The sequence below is a fragment of the Camponotus floridanus genome, unplaced genomic scaffold (genome assembly GCF_003227725.1).
Source record: "Camponotus floridanus strain SB8 unplaced genomic scaffold, Cflo_v7.5 scaffold281, whole genome shotgun sequence".
Classification (NCBI taxonomy): Eukaryota; Metazoa; Arthropoda; class Insecta; order Hymenoptera; family Formicidae; genus Camponotus; species Camponotus floridanus.
The window spans coordinates 117,719-125,857 of record NW_020229416.1 but is presented as its reverse complement, the minus strand read 5'-3'; the positions used below and the strand labels follow the sequence as shown (position 1 = coordinate 125,857).

At 27.9% G+C, this 8,139-nt stretch overlaps 1 long non-coding RNA gene across 1 annotated transcript; it reads right to left on the bottom strand.

Moving 5' to 3' along the window:
- Positions 1-229: 229 nt before the first annotated feature.
- Positions 230-1,821, bottom strand: LOC105247897. Its single transcript, XR_888932.3, has 3 exons — positions 1,550-1,821; positions 1,255-1,349; positions 230-420 (listed from the first exon to the last, which is right to left on the bottom strand). It is a non-coding gene; the product is annotated as an uncharacterized LOC105247897 (long non-coding RNA).
- Positions 1,822-8,139: the final 6,318 nt, after the last annotated feature.

Genomic DNA, 8,139 nt, shown 5'->3' with positions numbered 1-8,139 from the left:
TTAGTTTCAAATTTATTTTGCTTCTAACATTAGTATTATATAATTAGTACTTTTCAGTTAAATTATATACATAATTATATATATATTTGATACGTAAACATTTTTGTAAAATATAAAATAATTTAGTGTCGTAAAGTGAATTTAAATAAGACTTATAGTAATTTTAAATCGTTTTTACAAATAATTGCAATAACAGCTAGTTTGCTTACACTAAAAAATATCATTAAAACTTACTTTTTGTTGTGATTTGTTGAGTCCGCAGTTTATATCACCTTGTTTTTATATTTCCTCGTTTTAAATATACATATATTGCATATATCCCATCTATATATGTATATATATATATATGTATACAATTTTCTTACTTCACAGAAACTATTAGATCATGAAGTTGATAATAATGTTCTTTTTGTGCGAACGCTGTAACATATAATAATAATTTCACATAAAAATACATATTTTTGATAAATTAGCAGCATATAAATATAGAATGTGCCATATACATACAAAATTATATATTATTAACATTGAGGTCTAAAATTACACATAATATAAACTTAAATATTTACATTTATATTTTTAACTGATTTGAAAACATTAATATATATTTTTATATATATTTGTTATTTAAATCAATGCAAAGATGTGATTATAAACTTTACAAGTAATGTAATTAAAAAATTAAATTTTTAAAGTTTATAATTGTCATAAATAATTTTATGTCTGTACAGAACATTCTGTATACATACAAAGTGTTCCAAAAGTCATAAATTTAAGAGCTCGTTAATCATGTTTTTAAGTAAAAAATGTCAATAAACTTATATTTGATTATCAATGTTACTGACATTCAAAACAGTTTTATTAATGCTAGGAATTCCATGATTCATCGTATTGTAATAACTCCATATAATAGTTCTGCTAATCAAAGATAAGTTTATATTGACATTTTTGACTCACAAAAACATTAACAAATCTTTAAACTTAACTGTATATCTTTTGGGACATCCTATGTATATTTTAAATCACATGTAAAGATATAACTATGAACGTAAAGATATAATTATGAAAGATATAAATATATGTATATGATAATAAAAAATCATATAAGATACGTAGCATTCCCTGTTGCTTCAGTATGATATAAACGGAATGAATTATATTGATGAGCTGTGTACATAAGAAATAAAAAAACAAGACAAAATGTAAAAGAAATATCAAAATGTTAGTTTTTTATTACAAATTATTTATACACACCTTGCTATACGCAATATTCCAGTTGTGTATGTATGTCTTTCCTATGTAGATTGTTTGCAAAAATAAATTTATATTATGCTTTTTACATGGCAATACTGCAACACAGATAAGAATAATAAGTATTTTTAACCTTATTTAATAAACTTATGAGAAAATGAACTATATTGTGAGGTTAATTTGCATTTTTGAGGTTAATATCGTAATTATTAAGTATTAATAAAAAATATAATAAATAAAATTTAGCTTTTATAAAATACCTTTTATATTTAATTTATTTGAGAATAAGAAGTATTACCTGCGATTATAATCACAATCGTATCACAGACGTAGCAAAGAATTACACGTTACACGTTACACGTACGTCGTCAATGAAGAAGAAGGAAAAGACTTCTTCTTCTTCCTTTTTAGCAAAAATCAGCAGTTTTACTGAGTGCTGATTAGGCTGCCAGATTATCTTCTTTAAGAGGTTGAAATGAGTGTAAGTTCTTAATAGTCCGTATATACAACGGAACGCGCGGGAGAAAGAAAAATTTATTTTAGACGAAACACATCTGCACGTGTCGGTTATTGTCCTGTGGCAACTAGAAGGAAAAGACAAATGACGGCAATAGCGGAAATTACGTATCCAAAATGGCATACATATCCGCTCAAAAGTAAAAATGCACGTAATTCAATAGTATATTATGAGAATATACGAAAAATAATATACTATAAAAGATATTAAAAGTAAATTCTGAGAATATACGAGAATATACGAAAAATAATATACTACACAAAATGTTCTGATAATATCCTGAGAATATACGAAAAATAATATACTACACAAGATATTATAAAAATGTTCTGAGTATATTACGTACAGTACGTACATTCACAGAATGAGTATAGAATATTCGTACGATATCATGTGCTGTGTGGGATATAGATTCTTATTTTTTCGAAATTCTATAAAACCCCCTTTATCCCCCTGGAGAGACGTAGACGAGAAAAATATCGGAAAGGAATTAGGCTCGTTATGTATTATAACATAGTTATAAACAAATAAGCGAGAGTGATATCGGTGTGGGGTTGAATAGCTCATTGTCAGTGGTAAGAGCAGTCGTCCGGCAAGTGAAAGACTCGGATTTCCGATTCAGCGACTTCGTCCTGATATTTTTCTCGTCTACGTCTCTCCAGGGGGGTAAAGGGGGTTTTATAGAAATTCTCAAAAATGAAAATCTATATATCTTGATAAATGCACCAAGTAAAATATATGCATATGCCTTGTTCTCGTTTAAAATTTTCGCGTACAATTAAAGAATTTTTAGGCATTACCATCCGCTGTGGCTCGGAGACGCCAGTTTTCTTATCTTGTTGTTTAATACATAACGAGCCTAATTCCTTTCGATTTACAACAAAAAATTGTTTTGATTTACTATTTTTATTATTCATATTTTAGATTTTGGATTCATTATAGATTTCCAAGTGTAATAAGGGCTATCGACGGTACCCATGTTGCAATTTGGCCTCCAAATACAGAATGGGAACATCTATATATTAATCGAAAACTTTATCATTCATTGAACGTTTTAATAGTATATTAATCAAAATTTTTTTGTTTTAATAGTAAAAGTATAATCATAAAAAAAATATATAACATTTTTTAAAAATATTTTTTAAGGTCAGTGATTTAAATGGAAAAATACTTGCTGTAAACAGTGGTCATGGAGGAAGGACTCACGATGCACGCGTTTGGAATGCTTCCCATATTTCGATACAATTAGAACAGCAGTTTCAAAATGGACAAATAAATATTTGGTTATTATGTAAAGCTCCTCTCTCTCTCTCTCTCTCTCTCTCTCTCTCTCTCTCTCTCTCTCTCTCTCTCTATTAAAAGATTGTTATCAATTTAAAACATAATAGTATTTAATTAAACTTATTTTAAGTTTATTATAAATTACAAATGTGTATAATTTTTTTAGTTATTAATTTAAAAAATTTAATGTTGGTAATATACAGGGTGTCCCATTTAACTTGACACATCGAAATATCTCGTAAAGTCTAAAAGATACGAAAAAATATTTCAGACAAAAGTTGTATGGTTTCAAGAGGGACATAAGATGGTGTTATTAGTTTGATTTTGAAGAGCCACCTGAAGGTCACGTGAAGGTCAGCTCCAACTTTTTAAATGGGACACCCTATATGCTTTTGCATATTTTTGTAGTTCATTTCAAGAGCTTTCCAAAACACTATAATTAAGTTAGTTTTCATTAAATACTTTCCAAGTTATGAGGCTTGAAATCATTTTTTAATTTTACATAAACCGTAAAATATTCATTTTTCGATTATTTTACCTTAATACTTTTATGTACAAAATAATGAGAAGAATCAATTGGTGTAAAGAAAACACATAATTGTTTCGAACAAAAAAATGTAATTTACAATTAACAATTACATTTTTTTGTTCGAAACAATTATGTGTTTTCTTTACACCAATTGATTCTTCTCATTATTTTGTACATAAAAGTATTAAGGTAAAATAATCGAAAAATGAATATTTTACGGTTTATGTAAAATTAAAAAATGATTTCAAGCCTCATAACTTGGAAAGTATTTAATGAAAACTAACTTAATTATAGTGTTTTGGAAAGCTCTTGAGATAAGCTACAAGAATATGCAAAAGCATATAGGGTGTCCCATTTAAAAAGTTGGAGGTAACCTTCACGTGACCTACAGGAGGCTCTTCAAGGTCAAACTAATAACACCACCTTATGTCCCCTTTAAAACCATATAACTTTTGTCTGAAACATTTTTTCGTATCTTTTAGACTTTACGAGATATTTCGATGTGTCAAGTTAAATGGGACACCCTGTATATATGTACAAATAAAGTGTTATAATTTTGATATTATAGAAGATTCCGGATATCCTCTACTACCCTACTTGATGACACCAAAATTAAGGCAACCAGAAGGATCACTGCTTGTTATACTAAAGCTCACGTAAGAGCTCGATCATGTGTAGAATGAGCCATTGGAATTGAAGGGAAGATGGAGATGCCTAAGGAAGGAAAGAGCTTTGCATTACTCGCCAGAATTCTCTGCTAGTGTAATTTGTAATTTACATATATAGCAACTACATGTTTTTAAAATATTTGAGAATATTAATTTATAGAATTTCTTTTAGCTCTTATTGTAAATGCATGTTGCGTAGTTGCGTAGTAGACAAAATATTGCAAAACATTACAATGTCGCGCAACCGAAAATATATTTTGATGAATTAGATGGAAGGGAAAGAAATCTTGAAATATACAACGTAGAAGAAAATTTAAATGGCAATGAAATTCGAGAACGAATTATACAACAATATTTTAATTGAAAATATCGTTAAAAATTATAATTATTAAATATCGTAAAAGATTATATTTATTTTATTAAATTCTACTATATATATAATAATAAAATAATATTTTTCATTTTCTTTTTTATTTAATTAAATGAGACATCATTTATATGTATCACAATACTTATCTATTTTAAAGAAACAAAATACTTTTGTTACATCTAGTTATGTATCACAAGTGTCACTTATAATCTATTTTAAAGAAACAAAATACTTTTATTACATCTAGTTATGTATCACAAGTGTCACTTATAATCTATTTTAAAGAAATAAAATACTTTTATTACATCTAGTTATATAAAAAAATCTTATATCTAAATAACATGAAACACAAAATAAATTGACAGTCTTGAGAATCAAAAAACAAACAAATAAAGTACATGCACAAAACGAAGTGCACAACTAGTGTGCACAACTTTGCAACATTACATGTGCTGTAACAAAAAAAATTATTTGAAAAATTATTTGATTAGATATTCTGCTATATAAATAAAAACATTTAAAATTTTTAATCAAATATTTACCTCCTTTTATGAAAAATCTTACTGCAATGATCCAAACGTATCCATGACAGTTCTTATTTTTTGTATTTCAATCAATGTAGATCGTTGTACTTCTAAAAGTTGTCGTTGAACATCTAATTCTCTTTTTAACGATAATTTTTCTTGAATATTTATCATTTTAACAGACATCGATTTTGAATTCGTATTTGAATCTGAACAATATTAAATATCAAAAAATCTTAAAAGTATGTTAAAAATTAAATCAATTTAATCATATTATTATAATGTCACAAATATCGCATACCATTCATATTATTTAAAGGCATACTGCTTGTGCATAATTTTTTATGTAATGGTACATTTTTAGTTTCTAAATTTTGTACTTGTTTCGAATTATTATCACAATATACACTACTCAAAAGAAAATAGGGTACACTTTTTGTATACTGAAAAATGGGCTATTTTCAAACGATTGTAACTCAGCGGAAAATGATCATACAAAAATTTAAAAAAAAAGTGTTTTAAAGCTCAAAGTTTCAACTTTAACGTACAATCGATAGTTTTAAAAGATCTTTTTATGTTTTCACTACTATGCCCTAAAAAAGGACACACCCAGTTTTTTTCCTTAAAATTACATATTTTTGACGCTCTGTAGCTAGATAAGAAAAATTCTCTCGATAAATCCAACTCAATTTTCGAAAAGCATGACATTTTCTCTACAAAATGATTTTTTTAAAACTTCCCTACGATTTTTTTTGGCTGAGTTACATGACTTTGAAGCTAAACTTGTATTTTTCAGAGCAATTGTCGTTACTCGGCGAAAAATCATCGTACGACATTTTTAAAAATAGCATTTTCAAGCATGAAGCTTCAGCTTTAACGCGCTATTGATAGTTTTAAAAAATTTTTTCATCTTTTTAGTCCTATGCCCTAAGAAAGAAACACTGTTTTTTCCTTAAAATTACACATTTTCGACATTCTGCAGTAGCTATAAAAAATTTTTTCTTAAAAAATTTAGATCAATCTCTGTGTGTGTGTAAAAACAACTTTTTTTCTACAAAATTCTTTTTTTAAAAACTTATTTACGATTTTTTTCGGCCGAATTATATGTCTTTAAAAACAACCTTAAATTTTATTTAAAAATGACGTTTACCGCCGGCATTAGCGTTACCCAATGTGCACCACGTGAAGGTTGCCGGTCGGGTTTTGCACATCGTGTGTGTGTGTGTGTGTGTGTGTGTGTGTATGTGCGTGTGCGTGTGTGCGCGCGTGTGTGTGTGTGTCACACAACAGAGATAAGAACCCCGCAGTTCGGCACTTCTGCAGTATTTAACGACTCCAAACCCTCTCTGCTGTATGTGTGTGTGTGTGTGTGTGTGTGTGTGTCTGTGTGTGTGTGTTTAGTATTGTGTATTGCCTCCTCTCTGCTCAATGACAACTTGTAATCGCTCTCGCATGTTTATGCATCTCCGAATTAATTCCTGCGGAATTTCGTTCCAAATTTGTTTCAAAATTTCCGCTATGTCATTGAAATTTTGCGGCTGTTGTTCTCGACGTCTTAATCGTCGTTCCATCTCGTCCCATATATGCTCGATTGGATTTAAGTCCGGGCTGTTTGCGGGATGGTCCAGCAACGTAATGTTGTGTTCTTGAAGAAAACGGCGAGATATGTTCGCCATTTTCTCTCTTCTTAACGTTACATTATTTTTCATATTTTAACCAAGTCGTTTGATGGTTAAAAAATTACGTGAGAAAGTTTGCATTTACTCATAAAAAGAACATACTTCAACGAATCTAACAAGACTATATTACAAAGTGATACGTGAAAATTTTTACCTGATAACAAATTCAGATAGAAAGAAAAAAAATAATGATACATAATTAAATTAATGGTATTTAATGTGTATTTTAATACTAAATTACTTACGAGTTAATAAGTTATATTATATTAAATAATATATTAATAAGTTATATTATATTAATTATTATATTAATAAGTTATATTATATTATATTAATCATACAAAATACTACATATATTTTCTTTTCTTATGAATTTTTCACATGAAATTTTTCACATGAAATTTATTATAGTGAAAGGTGAAAAATGAAAAAGTTCACGTGGTATTCATGATCGATGCCCAGCTAAGTGGTACACCGGAAAAATTGTAAATTCTTAATGAATAAGAATATATTCTTAATTTGTGACTTCTACGCTGCTCGATTTTCGTGTGCGCGACATGTTTCTTCGTTTGCCGCTACGCAGCGACACTACTCTTAATTTTTCTCGTATTCAATATTTATCATGAAATGTACATAAAGGACTTGTATTAACGTAAGATCTAAAATATATTTTTTTCCCTTAGCAGTGATGCGAAAGAAAGGACGCTGCTCACACATAGGTTTTATATGTACATGTGAGCTGCATCCTCTTTGACATCACTGTTTATCAGTTCAATTTTAAGCTGGATTCCTTGTTGGGATTCAGAATATTAAACAGGTTATTTGAAATTAGGCGGAAAAAACTTTTAGACCAATAATTAAATTTATTTGGCTTCAACAAAATCTATTAAATCCAAGGAAATATTTTTCTCTGTGTATTAAGAATATCTCTTCAAAATATTTTCCTCTTAACTTAAGAGGATCCTCTTGGCGCCTATTTTAGAGGTATATATTCTAAAGATAAGTGGCATATTCTTAAGTTAAGAATACAATTTTTTCGGTTTTTTTTTTATATATACAAATATAATTTTTCTTAAAAATTGTATTGAAAAGTGTTGTAATTTTCAGATCTGATAATATTTATTTATATATGATATCATATATGACTATATTTGGCAAAACATAATTAGATATTGACAAAATCCATATATGGCCAATTTTATATGTTATATCATAGTTATATCTCATATAGCGAAGGACTAATTCAATTAAATTAAATTAATCATAAAGTAAATGATAAAAGTAAATGTAACTTGTAAATGTAACTTGTAAAACTTGAGA